Source organism: Pan troglodytes, chromosome X (genome assembly GCF_028858775.2).
Source record: "Pan troglodytes isolate AG18354 chromosome X, NHGRI_mPanTro3-v2.0_pri, whole genome shotgun sequence".
Taxonomy (NCBI): domain Eukaryota; kingdom Metazoa; phylum Chordata; class Mammalia; order Primates; family Hominidae; genus Pan; species Pan troglodytes.
The window spans coordinates 112,681,470-112,703,195 of NC_072421.2; the positions used below are offsets into that span (position 1 = coordinate 112,681,470).

The 21,726-nt window shown below is 38.9% G+C and overlaps 1 protein-coding gene across 2 annotated transcripts in view; it reads right to left on the reverse strand.

Annotated features, from left to right (window-relative positions):
- The window catches only part of LRCH2 (leucine rich repeats and calponin homology domain containing 2), a 120,971-nt gene that overhangs the window by 88,712 nt on the left and 10,533 nt on the right, over positions 1 to 21,726 (reverse strand). The window lies entirely within an intron of this gene.

A 21,726-nucleotide genomic window follows, 5' to 3' on the forward strand; every position in this document is an offset into this window, starting at 1 on the left:
ACTCTTAGATTTGATAAAGTTTCAGGATACAAAAATTAACATATAAAACACAGTAGCATTTCTAAGTACCAATAATGATCTCACTGAGAATGAAATCAAGAAGTCAATCCTATTTACCACACCTACCAGAAAATAAAATACCTAGGAATAAATTTAACCAAAGAGGTGAAAGATCTCTACAAGGAAAACTATAAAACACAGATGAAAGAAATTGAAGATGACAAAAACAAATGGAAAGATATCTCATGCTCATGGATCAGAAGAATTAATATTGTTAAAATGACCATACTGCCCAAAGCGATCTACAGGTTCAATGCAATCCCTACCAAAATACCAACACCATTTTTCACAGAATTAGAAAAAACAATCATAAAATTCATATAGAACCAAAAAAGAGTCCAAATAGCCAAAGCATTGGTCTTTTGCAGCAACATGGATAGAACTGAAGGTCATTATCTTAAGTGAAACAAACCAGACACAGAAAGAAAAATATCACATGTTGTCACTCACTCATTTTTTAGTGAATGCTAAAAAATGGTGTATACATAGATATAGAGAGCAGAGTGATAGACAATGGAGATTCAGAAGGGTGAGAGAGTGGGAGAGGGGTATATAATAAGAAATTACTTAATGGGTACAATGTATGTTATTTGGGTGACAGATTCTCTGAATCCCCTAACTTGACTACTATGCATGTAATAAATTTGCACTTGTATGCCATAAATTATATAAATAAATTTTTAGTGAAAAAACAAGAACAGCCACACTGGAAGACAGTCTGGTATGCTTTTACAAAGATAAATATGGTCTTAATTCAGCAATTGCAAGCCTGGGTATTTACTCAAATAAGTTCAAAACTAATGTCTACACAATCTTCACACTAACATTTATAGCAGCCTTATTCATAATTGCCAAAATTTAGAAGCAAACAAGATGCATCTTTCAATAGGTTAATGGATAAACTGTGGAATATCCATACAATGGAATAGCTTCCAGGAAACAAGCTTTCAAGCCATGAAAAGAAATGGAGAGACCTTAACATATATTGCTTCTTGAAAGAAGCCAGTCTGAAATGTCTACATATGCTAGGATTCCTAGTAAATATCATTCTGGGAAGGGTAAAACTATGGTGGTAGTAGAAAGATCAATGGTTGCCATGATTTGGGAGGAAAAGAGGGAATAAGGGAAGAGGAAGAGAGTATTAGTCCATTTTCACACTGCTGTAAAGAACTACCAGAAACTGAGTAATTTATAAAGAAAAGAGGTTTAATTGACTCACAGTCCACATAGCTGGGAGGCCTCGGGAAACTTACAATCATGGCAGAAAGCAAAGGAAGAGCAAGCACCTTCTTCACAAGATGGCAGGCAGGGCAGGGGAACTGCCACACACTTATAAACCATCAGATCTTGTAAGAACTCACTCACTATCATGAGAGCAGCATGAGGGAAACCACTCTCATGATCCAATCACTTCTCACCAGGTCCCTCCCCTGACACATGGCAATTATAATTCAATATGAGACTTGAGTGGGGACACAGAGCTAAACCATATCATTCTGCCACAGCCCTTCCCAAATCTCATTTCCTTATCACACTGCAACACATTTGCAAAATTCCATCTCAACAATCCCCAAATGTCTTAACTAATTCCAGCATTAAGTCAAAAGTCCAACTTCAAAGTCTCATCTGAGACAAGGCAAGTCCCATTTTGCCTATGAGCCTGTAAAATCAAGTTAGTTACTTCCTATATACAATGGGGGTACAGGCATTGTGTAAATACACACGTTCCAAATGGGGGAAATTGGCCAAAATCAAAGGGCCTCAGGCCCCATGCAAGTCCAAAATACAATGGGAAAGTCATTAAAGCTTAAAGTTCCAAAATAATCTTCTTTCAATCCATGCCTCACATCCAGAGCACACTGATGGAAGGGGTGGGTTCCCAAGGCCTTGCATAGCTCTACCCTTGTGGCTCTTCAGGGTATAGCCCCCGTGGCTGGTTTCAGGGGATGGCATTGAGAGCCTGCAGCTTTTCCAGGTGCTCGGTACAAACTGTCAGTCTAGAGGTATGGAGGATAGTGGCCATCTTCTCACAGCTTCACTAGGCACTGCCCCAATGGGGACTCTGTGTGAGTCTCCAACCCCACATTTCCCCTCTACACTGCCCTAGTAGAGGTTACCCATGAGGGCTCTGGCCCTGCAGCAGACTTCTGCCTGGACATTCAGGCATTACCATACAGCTTCTGAAATCCAGGCAGAGGTTCCCAAACCTCCACTCTTGTCTTCTAAGCACCCACAGGCCCAACACCATGTGGAGGCCACCAAAGCTTGAGGCTTGCACCCTCTGAGGCAACATTATGAGCTGTGCCTTGGCCCCTTTTAGCCACAGCTGAAGCTGGAGTGGCTGGGACACAGGGAACCATGTCATGAGGCTGCACAGAGCAGTAGGGCCCTGGGCCCAGCCCATGAAACCATTTTTCCCTCCTAGGCCTCCAGGCCTGTGATGGGAAGGGCTGTCATGAAGATCTCTGAAATGCCCTGGAGACATTTTCCCCATTCTTTTGGCAATTAACATTTGGCTCCTTTTTACTTATGCAAATTTCTGCAGCGGGCTTGAATTACTTCCCAGTAAATGGGTTCTTCTTTTCCACCATATAGGCTGCAGATTTTCCAAACTTTTATGCTTTTCTTCCTTTTTAAACATAAGTTCCAATGTCAGACCATCTCTTTGTGAATGCATATGACTGAACACTTTCAGAAACAGCCAGGTCACATATTGAATGCTTTGCTACTTAGAAATTTCTTCTGCCAGATACCCTAAATCATGTCTCTTAAGTTCAAAGTTCCACAGATCTCTAGGGCAGGAGCAAAATGCCATCAGTCTCCTTGCTAAAGCATAGCAAGAGTGACCTTTACTTCAGTTCCCAATAAGTTCCTCATCTCCATCTGAGACCACCTCAGCCTGGATTTCGTTGTCCATATCACTATCGCATTTTGGTCATAACTATTCAACAAGTTTCTAGGGAGTTCCAAACTTTCCCATATATTCCTGTCTTCTTCTGAGCCCTCCAAACCGTTCCAACCTCTGCCCATTACCCAGTTCCAAAGTTGCTTCCATATTTTCAAGTTTCCTTATAGCAATGCCCCACTTCTTTAGTACCAATTTTCTGTATTAGTCCATTCTCACACTGCTATATAAAACCACCTGAGACTGGGTAATTTATAAAGAAAAGAGGTTTAATTGACACACAATTCTGCATGGCTGGGGAGGCCTTAGGAAACCAATCATGGTGGAAGGTGAAGAAGAAGCAAGCACCTTCTTCACAAGGCAGAGGGCAGGAGGAGAATGCTACACACTTATAAACCATCAGATCTCATAAGAACTCACTATCATGGGAACAACATCGGGGAAACCACCCTCATGATCCAATCACCTCCTACCAGGTCCCTCCCTTACACATAGTGGTTACAATTCAATATGAGACTTGGGTGGGGACCCAGAGCTAAACCATATCAAAGAGTGATTAATACATGGATCACAGAATTTTCAGGGCAGTTACACTCTTCTATGTGATACTGTGATGATGCATACATGACACATGCATTTGTCAAAACACATACAACTATACAACACAAAGACTGAATCCTAATGTATAGACTTTAATAATAAAGTATAGCTTCATCAATTTTCATCATCATCAAGTGTACCATATATTGGTTCATTAATTGTAAAAAATACATTACAAAAATGTAAGATGCTAAAAATAGGAAAACTATGAGCTGGAGAAAAGGAGTATGGGGTACCTGTACTATCTGCTCAATTTTTTTGTAAACCTAAAACTTCTGAAAAATAACATATGAAATAAAAAGTCAGCTGGGCATGGTGGCTCACGCCTGTAATCCCAGCACTTTGGGAGGCCGAGGCAGGTGAATCACAAGGTCAAGAAATCGAGACCATCCTGGCCAACATGGTGAAACTCCGTCTCTATTAAAAATACAAAAAATTAGCCAGGCATAGTGGCAAGCACCTATAATCCCAGCTACTTGGGAGGCTGAGGCAGGAAAATCACTTGAACCTGGGAGGCGGAGGTTGCAGTGAGCCGAGATCACGCCATTGCACTTCAGCCTGGGCAAAAAGAGCAAAACTCTGTCTCACAAAAAAAAATGCAAAAAAAATGAAATAAAAAGGCAAATAAACTACCAAAAAGGGACAGAAAAATATACTAAAACATCAGTATTAATAACAAGAATAATTTAATGATTTAAATAATATCAAGACATTACTAATCTACACATTTTTCATGCTTCTTTATGTTCGTTCCCCTCCAAATAAAAGATTATTTAGTTAAATTACAAAGTAATATTAGAAGCTCCCTCAGGGAATTTAATTAAATGTGCATTCATAAACTATTTTCTGGATGATTTCATGTATTTATTTAGTAAACACCACTTAAAATTATAATTATTATTCTAATTTAATGGAGTTAAATTAAATAAAGAATAATAAATCTTGCTGGGAACAGGCCCCCAAATCTGGCCATGAACTGGCCCCAAAACTGGCCATAAACAAAATCTCTGCAGCACTGTGACATGTTTGTGATGGCATTGACGCCCACACTGGAAGGTTGTGGGTTTACCGGAATGAGGACAAGGAACACCTGGCCCACCTAGGGCAGAAAACCGCTTAAAGGTGTTCCTGAACCACAAACAATAGCATGGGCGATCTGTGCCTGAAGAAGATGCTCCTATCGCAGGTAACTAGCCAGACCCACCCCTTTATTTCAGCCCATCCCTTTGTTTCCCATAAGGAATACTTTTAGTTAATCTATAATCTATAGAAACAATGCTTATCACTGGCTTGCTGTCAGTAAATATGCAGGTAAATCTCTGTTCAAGACTCTCAGCTCTGAAGGCTGTGAGACCCCTGATTTCCCACTCCACACTCTATATTTCTGTGTGTGTGTCTTTAATTCCTCTAGCGCCGCTGGGTTAGGGTCTCCACAACTGAGCTGGTCTCAGCAAAATCTAATTCTTAGGTGTTTCAGATTTAAAATCAGTATAAACATCCTAAGCATTGGGTAAATACAATAACAGTGCCAAAAAAAAAAAAAAACTCAACCTTGGAAAGAAAAATGGGAAATAACATAAAACTATTTGTATCTTAATTTCTTGAACTATCTCACACTAACAGCATCTCATATTTTCCATCAAAAAAGTGAAGATTAACTTTTATATAGCTATAATTAATAAAATTTAAACTGATTTAAAATGTTTATCTTGTGATATACAATAAAGGAGCTTTTTAAACATTAAAAATCACTTAATTAACATGAATACTAGGGCAACTAGAAAAATAAAATATGACTAATAATGAACAAATAATTGAGAAATACATGCAAAACTGGTATTTTAATTGAGTTCCAGCAAAAAATTAAATAAATAAAAATTCCACCTAAAAATCGGGGGAAAAAAAACAGCTGGGTGCAGTCGGTGGCTCATGCCTGTAATCCCAACACTTTGGGAGGCCCAGGTGGGAGGATCATTTGAGCCCAGGTGTTCCAGACCAGCCTGGGCAATATGGCGAAACCCTATCTCTACAAAAAAAGTACAAAAAGTAGCTGGGCATGGTGCATGCCTGTAGTTCCAGCTACTCGGGAGGCTAAGAGGTGGGAGGATGGTTTGAGCCCAGGAGGTTGAGGCTGCAGTGAGCCATGATCACGCCACTGCACTCATGCCTGGGTGACAGTGAGACCCTGTCTTTTTCAAAAAATAAAAATAAATAAAAATCGGAAAACTGCTCACTTACTCCTCCGTGGGAGATTCACTTCACAACAATTTCAAAGCCTACCTTCTTAGGCAACAAACAGCACTTGGGAAAAGACAATTATAAAAATGGTTCACCTTTTCCACATAAAAAAGGACATTAAAATGTGTATTTATCTTCCTGTTGTAGGCTGAATGGTGGCCCTCAAAGATATCAGACCCTAATTCTGGAACCTGTGAGTGTTATCTTATATGCTAAAGGTTTTACAGATGTAATTAAGAGTCTTGTGATGAGATTAGCCTGCATCATCCATGTGGACCCTAAATGCCATCACAGGTATCCTTATAAGAGGAAAGCAGAGGGTAAACCAGACAGACTGAAGAGGGGGCCATGTGGAGAAGGAGGCAGCCACTGGAATAATTGTGCCACACAATGCCAGTAGCCATCAGAAGCTGGAAGAAGCAAGGAATGGATTCTCCCCTAGAGCTTCCCCATAGGGAGCGCGGCCCTGCCAAAACCTTGATTTTAGCTCAATTAAATTTGTTTCTAACTTTCAGTCTCCAAACCTGTGAGAGACTAATTTTCTTTTTTTTAAACTATTAAGTTTGTGATAATTTGTTATGGCAGGCACAAGAAACTAATATACACCATAATGATAGTTTATTGGAATTAATAAGAGAATGATTGTAAATATTTTTTAATTACATAGCTGTGTATTTTTTTCTTGTGCAGTATCGATATCTCAGTTAATTAGCATCCAAAGGGATAAGCACCTTTATAACCACTAAGCTGTTTTTCTTGTCTCATTTTTAATCATAAAATCCAGTATTGGCAGTAAATCAACAGTAGACAGATTGCTGTGTCCTGTTTCCTGCCTTCCTTCAAGATATTCCTTGTAAAACTGCTGGCAGTCTATTAGAGACCTTGGTCAATAATCTTAAGTAACCCAATCTAAATTATGTTCTGTATCACTCCTGAGCTTCAGAGGTCAAGGAAGCTAGAGAAGAAGGAGAGGAGTCAGATGGAATGGAAATCTGCTGTCTCCCAAGCTGCACCCACAGAGCCACAGATTGGTCTATCTGCGGCCCATTGAAATTCCTGGCCCACTGGCTACCATTTCTGCCAAATATACAAAATGACTTTCAGAAATTATACTATTATACTATACTAATTATAGTCTTAGTCTTATCTTATTCAGTGTATAAATGGGTAGAGAGAGTTTTTTGCACAAATTGTTAAACTTAAGTTTAAGTGCTGTTTAATAATATAGATTACCATTGTCTCTCCTTTTAAAAAAATCCTAGGTAATATTTGAAAGCCTGACACACTTTTATCTCTGGCCCTAAAAATGCCATCACGTGTATCCTTATAAGAGGAAAGCAGAGGGAAATTAAACAGACACATTAAGGAGAGGGCCATGTGATTTTTACCTCTGATAAAATTCCTAATAATGAAGTGTGCTGTTTGAACACATCTTCATCATTACAGTAATCACCATAGAATTGTCTGCTTGAAGGAACATGGGAGTTAATGGAGAAATAACTTGAAATCAGAACTCTAAATTCACATCAAGAATAACCTAAGTGGAATTGAGGCAAATATTATACACATACACCCTATATGCTAGATCACAGTACTGTGCACTTTGCATAGATTATTTCTAATCCTTTTAACAATTTTGTAAGCTAGTTACTGTTTCTCATTTAACATACTGATATGGTCTGGCTGTGTCCTCACCAAAATCTCATCTTGAATTCCCACGTGTTGTGGGAGGGACCTGGTGGGAGTTAATTGAATCACAGGGGCAAGTCTTTCCCATGCTTTTCTCATGATAGTGAATAAGTCTCACAAGATCTGATGGTTTTAAAAAGGGGAGGTTCCCTGCACAAGCTCTATTCTCTTGTCTGCCACTATGTGAGATGTGCCTTTTACCTTCCACCATGACTGTGAGGTTTCCCCAGCCACATGGAACTGTAAGTCCAATAAACCTCTTTCTTTTGTAAATTGCCCAGTCTTGGGTATGTCTTTATCTGTAGCATGAAAATGAACTAATACAGTAAATTGGTACCAGTAGAGTGGGGCACTGCTGAAAAGATACCCAAAAATGTGGAAGTGACTTTGGAACTGGGTAATAGGCAGAAGTTGGAACAGTTCGGAGGGCTCAGAAGAAGGCAGGAAAATGTGGGAAAGTTTGGAACTCCCTAGAAACCTGTTGAATGGTTTTGACCAAAATGCTAATAATGATATGGACAATGAAACCCAGGCTGAGGTGATCTCAGATGGAGATGAGGAACTTGTTGGGAACTGGAGCAAAGGTGACACTCTTGTTTTGTTTTAGCAAAGAGACTGGTGGCATTTTGCCCCTGCCCTAGAGATCTGTGGAACTTTGAACTTGAGAGAGATGATTTAGAGTATCTGGTGGAAGAAATTTCTAGGCAGCAAAGCATTCAAGAGGTGACTTGGGTGCCGTTAAAAGCACTCAGTTTTAAAAGGGAAACAGCATAAAAGTTTGGAAAATTTGCACCCTGACAATGTGATAGAAAAGAAAATCCCATTTTCTGAGGAGAAATACAAGCTGGCTACAGAAATTTGCATAAGTATCCAGGACCCGAATGTTAATCCCCAAGAAAATGGGGAAAATGTCTCCAGGGCATGTCAGAGGTCTTCACAGCAGCCCCTCCCATCACAGGACTGAAGGCCTAGGATGAAAAAATGGTTTCGTGGGCCAGTCCCAGGGCCCCTGTGTGGTGTGCAGGCTAGGGACTTGTTGCCCTGTGTCCCAGCCACTCCAGGCATGACTATAAGGGGCCAAGGTACAGCTTGGGCCGTGGCTTCAGAGGGTGCAAGCCCCAAGCCTTGGCAGCTTCCATGTGGTGCTGAGCCTGCAGGTGCACAGAAGTCAAGAATTGAGGTTTGGGAACCTCTGGCTAGATTTTAGAGAATGTATGGAAATGCCTGTATGTCCAGGCAGAACTTTGCTGCAGGGGCAGGGACCTCATGGACAACCTGTGCTAGGGCAGTGCAGAAAGGAAATGTGGGCTCAGAGGCCCCACACAAAGTCCCCACTGGGGCACTGCCTAGTGGAGACGTGAGAAGAGGGCCACCATCCTCCAGACCCCACAATGGTAGATCCACCGACAGCTTGCACCATGCACCTGGAAAGGCCACAGACACTCAGTGCCAGCTTATGAAAGCAGCCAGGAGGGAGGCTGTACCCTGCTAAGCCACAGAGGTGGAGCTGCTCAAGACCATAGGAACCCACCTCTTGCATCAGCGTGACCTGGATGTGAGACATGGAGTCAAAGGAGATCATTCTGGAGCTTTAAGATTTGACTCCCCCACTGGATTTCAAACTTGCACAAGGCCTGTAACCCCTTTGTTTTGGCCAAATTCTCCCATTTGGAATGGCTGTATTTACCCGATGCCTGTATCCCCATTGTATCTAGGAAGTAACTAACTTGCTTTTCATTTTACAGGCTCATAGCCGAAAGGGTCTTGCCTTGTCTCAGGTGAGACTTTGGACTGTGGACTTTTGAGTTAATGCTGAAATGAGTTAAGACTTTGTGTGACTGTTGGGAAGGTATGATTGGTTTTGAAATGTGAGGACATGAGATTTGGGAGGAGTCAAGGGCAGAATTATATGGTTTGGCTGTGTTCTCACTCAAATCTCATCTTGAATTCCCATGTGTTGTGGGAGGGAACTGGTGGGAAATAATTGAATCATAGGGGCAGGTATTTCCCGTGCTGTTCTCATGATAGTGAGTAAGTCTCATGAGATCTGCCGGTTTTAAAAAGGGGAGGTTCCCTGCACAAGCTCTCTTCTCTTGTCTGCCACCATGTGACAAGTGCCTTTCACCTTCTGCCATGATTGTGAAGCCTCCCCAGCCACGTGGAACTGTAAGTCCAACAAATTTCTTTCTTTTGTAAATTGCCCAGTCTCGGGTATGTCCTTATCAGCAGCGTGAAAACAGACTAATACACATATGAAGCAAAGATAGACTGAATGACATGCCTTCCCAAAGGTAAAAAAAATGAAAAGCTAGTAATAACTGACAGCACTGGGGTTCCAAACTCATGTGTCTTCAAAGCCTATGTTCTATGTGTGATTTTCCACTCCTTTAACACACTACTGTGGCCTTCTGTCCCACATCTCAAATATTCTGTCCCACTGCAACCACAAACCAGGGTCAGAAGAATTCTAAATCTAACAACATCCACACCCCCCCCCAAGATTGCTTCTTGCAATAGGAGGCAGAAAGTAAATCTTACTTCTAGGTTCAATTTTTGTTTTAGAGAATAATGAACACCATTATAAAGCCCTCAGCTTTTCCCAATTTACCAATTCAAAATTGTTTCATCTGAGATGACACACAGCTTTCTTGGCCCCTTAAAGAGATGGGCTCTTATTACTTTTCAATATTTTTAACCAATTCAATAAACAAGGATTAAAGAAAATTAGTCAAACAAATTTTGTCTAAAGGAGGATAACATCTTATAGCCAAAATCATTGTGCTGAGTACCTGTCAAGAACTCTGAAGGGTCGGATTTTGCCCTACTTGTAAGCCAGTATGTTAGCCTAACACTGTTGTATAGATGCTAGCAGAAGACATGAGACTCCTGTGTGAGAGACAGAGGCCTTTATTGCTCACAGCACAGCAAGTGGCATGAACAGCATATTTGGGTCAGTTCCCCGTACTCCCCAAAATCTCATGGGGGCAACACTGATGGGCCCAGATGGATGCATGCACATGCAGTATTATCACATTATAGGAAAGGAACCTGAGCTGAGGGAACCCAAATCTTTTATCATAGTAAGCATGCCTGCCTTTTATTCTAAGGGAGACATTATTTTATTCAACATTAAGCATGATTATCTTTTGCTTTGGAGAGAAATACTATCTAATTTGTCCAAGGATGCAAGCAAATCTGCCCTTTGCTTTGGTTTGTTTCTGTTTTCTTTGTTTGCTTTTTAAGACAGTATCTTGCTTTGTCGCCCAGGCTGGAGTGCAGTGGTGTGATCACAGCTCACTGCAGCCTTGACCTCCCAGGCTAAAGCAGTGCTATTGCCTCAGCCTCCTAAGTAGCTGGGACTACAAGCATGCACCACCAAGCTTGGCTATTTTTTTTAAGAGACAGGGTCTTGGGTGGGGGCAGTGGCTCATATCTATAATCCCAACACTTTGGGAGGCCGAGGAGGGTGGATTGCTTGAGTCTAGGAGCTTGAGACCAGCCTGGGCAACATGGCAAAACCCCATTTCTACAAAAAATACAAAAAAATAGCCGAGTGTAGTGGCATGGACCTATAGTCCCAGCTACTTCGGAGGCTGAGGCAGGAGGATCACCTGAGCCTGGGGAGGTTGAGGCTGTGGTGAGCCGATTGTGCCACTGCACTCCAGCCTGGGAGACAGAGCAAGACCTTGTCTCATAAAAAAAAAAGGACAGGGTCTTGCTATGTTGCCCAGGCTGGTCTCAAACTCCTGGGCTCAAGCAATCCTCCTGCCTTGGCCTCCTAGAGTGTTGGGATTACAGGTGTGAGCCACTGCGTCCAGTCTGCACTTTGTTTTGAAGGCAAACAGTAGGTTTATCTTGCAAAGCTGTTCACTGTACCAACATCATTGAAAATAAAGTTCAGAACACAGGGCAGTTAGTGTCTCACTTGTAAGATGCGCAGAAACATGAAGCCATGTGAACTGTCTTTGAACAGTACCATTCCTTTTCCAGTAGGGCTTAGAAGTTGCAGCCTAACCACGGAAAACATACAAGGTAAAATATTCAAATATCTTAATATCAAATTATCTGTTGTCCTGCATTTCCAGAGTCTGTGATAGAGGCAAGCAAATTCTGATCCTCACCTTCCAAGCCTCATTCTCCATATTTGCCAGGTAGCATCCTGACTTGACTCACAGCCTTTATCATCCATTTGACAAAATTCCATTAAACATTAACTATAAACTAAGCATGAGATGTTAGGGTAAATCAAAAGCTCAACCAGACACCAACTCTAGGTAATATCAATTCTTATTCCACTCCAACACCAAATAATACCTGCTTAGATAGTAACACTTCAGTGAAAGAATGCAAAAAGAATCACCTCCATTTAGTTCTACTAAAATTGTAGTTTCTATAATATAAAGCTCTTGGGGCTAGACCAATACAGCATCATCCTTGGGGTATGTCTCAAAGTTCACAGAAGTCTTACTGACTAAAAAAGAGGGGAGATGAACACTAGACTTGATCTGAACTGCATTTCTGAATTTACTACTACCTATTAAATAGTGCCAAAATCACTTAATTCCTATTTCAGAGCTATTGGTAATGACTAAATATTCTGCAACAACCTAAAATCCCTAGAAGAAATAATCAATAGAAATGAAGGGAAAATTGTCAACTTGTACATAATGATAGGTAATGTTCATAAAGATAGAAAATAAAATGATGGAAATTAGACCATTATATTCATTTCTTGTAACATAAAAAATATATAGCAGAAATATGTCTTCAGGAGAGTGCATAAAATCAGCCAACTCAGATACTTATTTCCTAACATGAAAATGAAAAAATTAAATGTTCTCTGTTCTTTGGTAACTATTATTACTCAAATTTGAGCACAATTACAGTATGTAAAATCTGATTAATATGTTCTCAAATGTTAGCAATTCCTCATCTATTTTTCTATCTAAAAGAACTGTTAAGACTAGAAACAAAAGCAGCAAGAAAACAGAAGGCACCACAGCTGTCTGTCGATGCAAGGATGGAAAGTGTCTTTGAAGTATTAGAGACTGATATTGGATGGAGCCTGATGGGAAATGACAACCCCATGGCTCTGGCATCTGCCTCAACAGATGCCCTCTGCAAAGACAGGTGATTTCTTGATTCAGTATTCCCTAGAAGGGTGTTGTGCAGGACAAAATAATGAACAGTCTATAACACTGAGACCTTGTTGAACGAGTAAGATGTATGGATTACAGAATTTCTAAGCTACTCCATGATGAATTAAAATTTTAACCAGAAGTGCAGCAGAGAGAAAAAAACAACTTGTAGACATTGGAAAAAATGAAGAAAAAAAATGCTTCAAAGTTAACAATTATGATAAACAATAACAAGGAGATCTCACCGACCTGAAGCAACCAGTAATGAAAGGCTCATTTTCAGCACAGGAACCTTGAGAAGCAAAGGTGCAAACAAAAACAGATATTGCAAGGGGAAACCACAGCTGCTAACCAGAGGGCAGATACGTGCATGCTCAGTAAGGAAAGGACTGTGAGTCTCGCAACAATTAAGCCACATGGAAAGACAAGACCTTATTTAAAAGAAGAGGGAGGGGCAGCTCTATGCAGTTATCTGTAGGAAATTCTAGTAAGTTTTTCAGTTTCACCAAGAAATAATGACTAATGAATCACTGTAACAGCATTCAAACATCAAAGTGATATTTAAGAATGGCACTATACTTCAACCATTATAAAATGTATTATAAATTTGTCATTTCAAATCAATGTAGTATTACTTATTAAATGGCTATTGAATAACTATATTTTCAAGACAAATACTATTGCTTTATCACATAACTTTTACTAAAATAAAATCCAGATGGAAGAAAAAGATAAACATGAAAATGAAGCTTTAAGAAAAACATTATAGTGACTAGTCACCTAATATTAGAATGGGGAAGGAGTTTCAAAGTGTTAATATAAAGAAAGAATTCACACATGAAAGATTTCTAGGTTAAGTTACATAAAAAGAAGGAAAAACTTCAGTCTATCAAAAAGCAAAAAGATACCAACAACTCATAGATAAAACCTGGGCCAAGGACATAAACAGTTTCGAAATGAAAACTATCAACGACCAAGACGCATATGAAAATATCTTCAACCTCACTGTAATCAAAATAAATGTAAAAATTATGGTAACATAATTTGGCCAGGTGCAGTGGCTCACGTCTGTATTCTCAGCACTTTGGGAGGTCAATGCCGGAGGATCACTTGAGGTCAGGAGTTCAAGACCACACTAGCCAACGTGATGAAACCCCATCTCTACTAAAAATACAAAAAATAAAAATAAAAAATTAGCCAAGTGAGGTGCTGTGCGCCTGTAGTCCCAGCTACTCAGGAGGCTAAGGCAGGAGAATCACTTGAACCCAGGAGACAGAGGTTGCAGTGAGCCAAGATCGCACCACTAAACTCTAGCCTGGGTGACATGGGTGACAGAGCAAGACTCCATCTCAAAAAAAAAAAAAAAACCATAATTCATTAATCAAATTTAAAGGTTTTAAAACTATTACTTGGTGTTGGCAAGGCTATTTTGAATTAGGCACTTCCATACATCATTGGTGGGAATAAAAAATGAGGTAACTTTTCTGAAGTGCAATTTGGCAAAGTGAATCAAGGTCCTTAAAACTGTTCATAATAATTGATCCAATAATTCAATTAATAGCAATTTTTGATTGAAACCTAATAGAGATATGTAAAAAATATGCATATTTCAGGATTATTTAAAATAGTAAAAATTAGAAACAACTTAAATGTCCAACAATAAGATAAAGGCTAAACAAATTTTTATATCCTTAACATGGAATATCCTGTAGCCTTTAAAAATCATATTATAGACTCGATTCCTTAGTATGGAAATATGCTCACAGTATAATAACTAGAGCATTTAAAATGTAAAACTATACACACCAAGTGCAGCAATAGTTTTCTTTAAAGACCATACATAAATTTATAAAGACCTACAGGTATGTGCAAGATGATGAGTGTTGGGAATATAAAGGAAATATACCAAAATATTAATGTTTATTCAAGGTTGCTGGAATGAGAAGCAATTTGTATTTTTTTCCCTATGCTTCTATTTTCCAAATGTTCTACAATAAGCAAGCACCGCTTTTGTTGTATGCATACAAATGGCTAAGAAGCATATGAAAAAATGAAAAATATGAAATGAAGAAATACTCAACATCACTAAGCATCAGAGAAATGCAAATTAAAACAGACAAAATTTTGAGACAGCCAATGTACCACCCTACACCAGTCAGAATGGCTATTACTAAAAAGTCAAAAAATAACAGTTGGTGAGGATATGGAGAAAGGAGAACGCTTATATATTGTTAGTGAGAATGTAAATTAGTACAACCCCTGGGGAAAACAGTATGACGATTTGTCAAAGAACTAAAAATAGAACTACCATTCCATCTGGCAATCCCACTATTAGGTATCTACCCAAAAGAAAAGAAATCATCCTCTTTTTCCAGCTGGAACCATGGAGGGTGTAGAAGAGATGAAGAAGGTTCCTGCTGTGCCAGAAACCCTTAAGAAAAAGTAAAGGAATTTTACAGAGCTGAAGATCAAGTGCCTGAGAAAGAAGTTTGCCCAAAACATGCTTCGAAAGGCAAGGAGGAAGGTTATCTATGAAAAAGCGAAGCACTATCACAACGAATATAGGCAGATGTACAGAACTGAATTTCGAATGGCGAGGATGGCAAGAAAACCTGGCAACTTCTATGTACCTGCAGAACCCTGAGACTCAGAAACGTAGGAAGGTAGGAGCGGGTTGAGGGGTGAGAAACTACCTAATGGGTATAATGTACGCTATTCGAGTGATGGTTACACTAATAGTCTAGACTTCATCACTATGTAATATATCCATGTAACAAAACTACACTTGTACCCCCAAACTCGTAACAATTTTTTTTATTATACTTTAAGTTCTGGGATACATGGGCAGAACGTGCAGGTTTGTTACATAGGTATATAAGTGCCATGGTGGTTTGCAGCACCCATCAACCCATCATCTACATTAGGTATTTCTCCTAATGCTATCCCTCCCCTGGCCTCCCACCCCACAACAGGCCCCAGTGTGTGATGTTCCCCTCCCTGTGTCCATGTGTTCTCATTGTTCAACTCCCACTTATGAGTGGGAACGTGCAGTGTTTGGTTTTCTGTTCCTGTGTTACTTTGCTGAGAATGATGGTTTCCAGCTTCATCCATGTTCCTGCAAAGGACATGAACTCATCCTTTTTTATGGCTATATAGTATTCCATGGTATATATGTGCCACATTTTCTTTATCCAATCTATCACTGATGGACATTTGGATTGGTTCCAAGTCTTTGCTATTGTGAACAGTGCTGCAATAAACATACGTGTGCATGTCTCTTTATAGGAGAATGATTTATAATGCTTCGGTTATATACCCAGTAATGGGATTGCTGGGTCAAATGGTATTTCTGGTTCTAGATCCTTGAGGAATTGCCATACTGTCTTCCACAATGGTTGAACTAATTTACACTCCCACCAACAGTGTAAAAGTGTTCCTATTTCTCCACATCCTCTCCAGCATCTGTTGTTTCCTGACTTTTTAATGATCACCATTCTAACTGGCATGAAATAGTATCTCATTGAGGTTTTGATTTGCATTTCTCTAATGACCTGTGATGATGAACTTTTTTTCTTATGTTTGTTGGCTGCATAAATGTCTTCTTTTGAGAAGTGTCTGTTCATATCCTTCGCTCAGTTTTTGATGGGGTTGCAGTGAGCCAAGATTGGACCACTGCACTCCAGCCTGGGCAACAGAGGGAGCCCCCGTCTCAAAGAATAAAAAAGTTAATTAATTAATTAATTCAACAAAATCATGCTTTCATGTAACATTTTTTAAAGCAAAAAAACCCCCTAATATCTGAATTGTTATGATTATTCTGATTAATGAAGTAACCAATGGCAAAACATGTATCTTGACCATGTCTAGTACATCAGAATTGATGATGTTCAATTAGTTTTGAGGCAGGAGTATAGGATCTGGAGGCAGGGCCGTTTCACGCTGACTTCCTAGAACTAAACTGAAAGGAAAACCCTAACTTTCCACACCTAAGTAACAAAAGGACCAGAGACTAGCCCCTTGGCAAACCCCAACTATTTCTGCATGGCAGATGGGAAATAGAAAGTACCTCTGATTGGTTGCTTTCTGTAACCAATCGGACTTTTGCGTAGGCGTATAACTTTGTAACTTCAGCCTCTGATTGTTTGTTTTTTGCAACCAATCAGACTGATTGCAGGCCAAGTCTTCGTTAACATAGCAGTGCAGCTTTGTAACTTCACTTTAGGCTCTGTTTCGTCGCTTTCTGCAACCAATCAGATTGATTGCAGGCCATCACTTCATTTATATGAGGTAAACACAAAATGGCCAATGGGAATCCTCTAGCAGGGTATTTGGACCCAAGAAGATTCTGTATCGGGGCTGTGAGAGGCTGCTCGGCCTGCTGCCACCCTGTAGAGTGTACTTTCCCTTTCGATAAATCTCAGCTTTTGCTGCTTCATTCTTTCCTTGCTTTGTGCATTTTGTCCAATTCTTTGTTCAAAACACCAAGAACCTGGACACCCTCCACTGGCAACAGTTTGACTTTGATCTTTCTGCCTAGGTCAAGGTCAACCAGCCACTGAAAATCAGGTAGATCTGTGTATACAATATACATTTTATTTGCATGTTAAGATACCTTAGTACCTTTCTACTGCATGAGAAAGGAAAGTCTAATATTATACGAGAAAGGTCTGCATCCAACTGACTCTCCAGGACAACTTAAGCAGGCTTCAGATTGCAAAACAAAAGTAGTCCTTGAGAAGAGAGGGAGAAAAAAGAAAACCAAGTGCAGGCCACTGTACTAAACAAAACTAATTGCTTTATCTTTGATTTATTCAGATTAAGACTAATTTTATAGCTGCATGCTGTACCCCCTAAAATAATACTGTATTTACAGAGCAAGGACCATCCTTACCTGAGCTATTTGATAGCAAAGCACTAACCACTGAATCCTGAAATTAAAAGCAATTTACAATAAATTGACCAATTAAAAAGTAATGACAAATTCCACAAACTGGTAAAAAAAAAAAATCCCATTTGTTTACATTAAGTGGTCAAGCAGCCCCTACACATCAGCACGGCGGCAGCTGCCAGTAAGACCAAATGGATTCAGATGGTTTATTACTAACACAGGCAGAGAAGGCATGATCAGCATGGTATCAGCTCCCCATGTCCCTAGTCCTACAAGAGAAACCCAAACTGGAGGGACTAAATGAAAGACAACACACACAGTGGGTTGCTCGGTTGTTGAGGAGTCAATTCTAGACTGCAGCTATGTCATTTTATAGTCACAACTGTGCCTGAAGGAAACTCCCAAGCCTTACCAAAATGAAAATAGGAGATAATAAGCTGCCTTGAGGCCGCCTCCTGTAAGATACAGAGGTGGATAGGAAATGGCCTTGTGACAGCTCCTCACAAGTCTATCTTACCATGTATCAAGGAGGATCACAGAGTATTCCCCCAAGACTTGAGACAGATTGTGGTTGAGCCTTGCCTATGTGGCCTATGTGGGTACATGCAAGATCACCAAGGCACCATGGCAGAGGCATTGTCCTACACACAAATAGTATAGGAAGTCAGTATATAAAATTGTCACACTCTTTCCCATAAAGTTTAAAAATTTGAGAAGCATCTATTATAAACTATTTCAGAGAGTCATAGCATTGAACCAAACACTGTCGAGAATTTATATAGAGAATGCATTATCTGTCCTAAAGAAGTTTAAATTTCTCTGGGGAGAAAGCAATGTAAAGCCAGGAGCACAATTACACCTGGTTGTTTATTAATATTAAACAGTAACTTAAACATCTAACGATAGAGGAATGGTTAAATAAGTTATGGTGCATCCGTACATTTTTCTTCAGTGGAATGGTGGCATAAGGAAAACTTTCTGAAAGAACAATGCAGAAGAAGAGTATACAATAGACTACAATGGAAAGATGTTTAAGGCAACAATATTATATTGATAAATGTGAGAAAGTTTAGTCATTCATTAAGTGATGAGGCTTTTTGCAAGAGAAGAAGCAGTGAATACAGAGAGCTGTTGTGAGTGCCTTTAAGCTCTGATCCTACTAAGGATGATAAACTTCGTAACTGAAAGGTAGCAGATCCCGGGATCTTAACTTTGCACATGGCTAATGGAGGAGAGCAGACAGTAAGAGGACAAAGTAAGACCAAGACATGCTAAAACACAATTTTAAACAATTCAGAGCTATACTACCGAGAAAACTCCTAAACCTAATCATGAAATGTCCATTTATCTCTAAATTTTTCCTGGACTTCATCTACAAACATGATTTTCAAAATAGAATTTGTTAAAAGAACATATTAATCCTCAAAACATTTTGTAATGTAGTATTTTCAATGTCAATCTTATTTAACATCATAAACAGTACTTTCAAATCAATTTTAATGAAGAGCTAACCTAAATATTTTTAAACAGCCAGCTACTCTAAAATAAAAACATATCTAGTGGCATAGTATAAGAATATATAAAAACTGGCCGGGCGCAGTGGCTCACGCCTGTAATCCCAGCACTTTGGGAGGCCGAGGCGGGTGGATCACGAGGTCAGGAGATCGAGACCATGGTGAAACCCTGTCTCTACTAAAAATACAAAAAAAATTAGCTGGGCGTGGTGGCGGGCACCTGTAGTCCCAGCTACTCGGGAGGCTGAGGCAGGAGAATGGCGTGAACCTGGGAGGCAGAGCTCTCAGTGAGCCGAGATCACGCCACTGCACTCCAGTCTGGGCAACAGAGCAAGACTCCATCTTAACAACAACAACAACAACAACAAAAATATATATATATATATAAACTATAGCAAATTTCCGAACTGTTAAAGTTTAATACTCATATATCTGCTTATGAAGCAATAACAAGATATGTCTTTTTTCTAATTTTTTTCATTTTTAAAAATAACAAAACAATAAAAACAAAAATCAGGAAAACAATGAGGGGTTCAGATATACACCCTGAAGAACAGGGTATATATTTATGAAGTAGTGGAAAACACAGAGGAAAACCAAAGGGACAAATTGTGCAGGGACTCAAAAAGGCACCCATGGGAAGAAGCAGGCTTAATTGAACAAAATATGCTAAACAACTACTATGTACCACACACTGTACTACTAGCTACTGGAGTGGCAACAAAGTCACTATACTCAAATAACTCTAAAACCAATAAAAAGGGAAATGCAAACAAATAACCCATATTTCTTTAATTCAACAATGCATATTTTCTTCTAATGCTAACGTTTTTGAAATCTATGTATGCATTTACTGAAGTGGTGTTTATTTGTCAGAAAAGTTATTAAATTGATGGTGCATACTAGGGTGTAGGAAATATATTCACTGCAATACAAAATCACAGCGGCTATAATAGAGGTATAGAGTAATCACTGTTATGTAGAAGATGAGGGGAAACGGAAAAGATAAAGGCCTGATCTGGGATACAAAGAATCAATAGGAGTTCACAAGGTGGAAAGCCAAAGAAGAATATTAACAGGAAAAAAAAAAAAAAAGAAAAACCCTGAGGCATCGAACAGCATGATACTTTCAACGAGCAGCACATATTATAGTTTGATAGGCTGGAATATAGAGGTCCGAGGCAGTATGAGACTAAACTGAAGTGCAGGTAGGTCAGGAATGCAAAGTGGGTTCATCTTATATTCAAAAACCAAACAATATTATATACCATGTTAATACAACAAAGGACAAAAACCATATGATTAACTCGATAGAACAGAAAAAGCCTTTGACAAAATTCAACACCCTTTCATGATAAAAACATTTGAAAAGCCAGGTATAAAAGGGAATTTCTTCCACCTGATAAAGACCATTTACCGAAAAAAACAGAGCTAACATTATATTTAATGGTTAAAGACTGAATATATTCCCCCTAAATTCAAGAACAAAACAAGAATGTCCACTTTCACAGCATCTGCTTAACATTATTGAAACTAGAAGTTCTAACAGGGACAATTAGGCAAGAAACAGAAATAAAAGGCTCCAGATTTGAAAAGAAGTAAAACTATCTCTATTTGCAGATGACATGACATAGAACACCCTAATGAATCCATTTAAAAGACTACTAGAAGAAACAAGTTCAGCAAGGTTGAAGGATAAATGATCACTTATAAAAATCAATTGTATTTCTACACACTAGCAATGAACAATCCAAAAACTAAATTTTTAAAATTCCAATTACAACAACATCAAAAACTAAAAATAGGAAACTACAAAATAATTGTTAAAAGACATTAAAGATATAAATAAATGAAAAGACATCCCCTATTCATGGATTGGACAACTTAATATTGATAAGATGGCAAAATTCCCCCAAATTGATGATTCAACACACTCCTTTTCAAAATCCCAACTTGCATTCTGCATTTTCCAAAGAAATTGTGTAGCTTATCCTGAAATTCATGCAAGGGTCCCAGAATAGCCCCAAAAATCTTGAAAAAAATGTCGGAAAATTCACACTTCCCAATTACCAAACTTACTGCACAGCTACAATAATCAATACAGTGTGGTATTGGATTAAGAACAGAAATATAGATCAATGAAATACAATTGAGAGTTCAGAAATAATTCTTGACATTTATGGTCAACTGATTTGAAACAAGGGTCACAAGACAATCAGATGAAGAAAAAAATGACCTTTTCAAAAAATGGTGCTAGGACAACTAGATATCCACATGTAAAAGAATGAAGTTGGACCCTGATCTTACATGACACACAAAAATCAACTTAAATAAGCTGTAAAGCTAAATGTAAAAAAATGAAAGAGCTAAAACTATAAACTCAGAATACATAAGGATAAATCGTTCTGACCCTGGGTTAGGCAATGCTTCCTTAGACATGACACAAAAAGCACAAGCAACATAAGAAAATAGATAAAATAGGTGATATCAGTATGTTTTAATTTTGTGTTTCAGAGTAGATGAACCAACAGAATAGGAAAGAAATATTTGCAAATGATATATCTGATAAAAGACTTGAATATAGAATTTTTTTTAAAAAAAAAAACCTCTTACAACTCAGTAATGAAAAGACACTGCAATTAGTAAATGGACAAAGGGTCCTAATAGACATTTTGCTTATGAAAATATACAAAT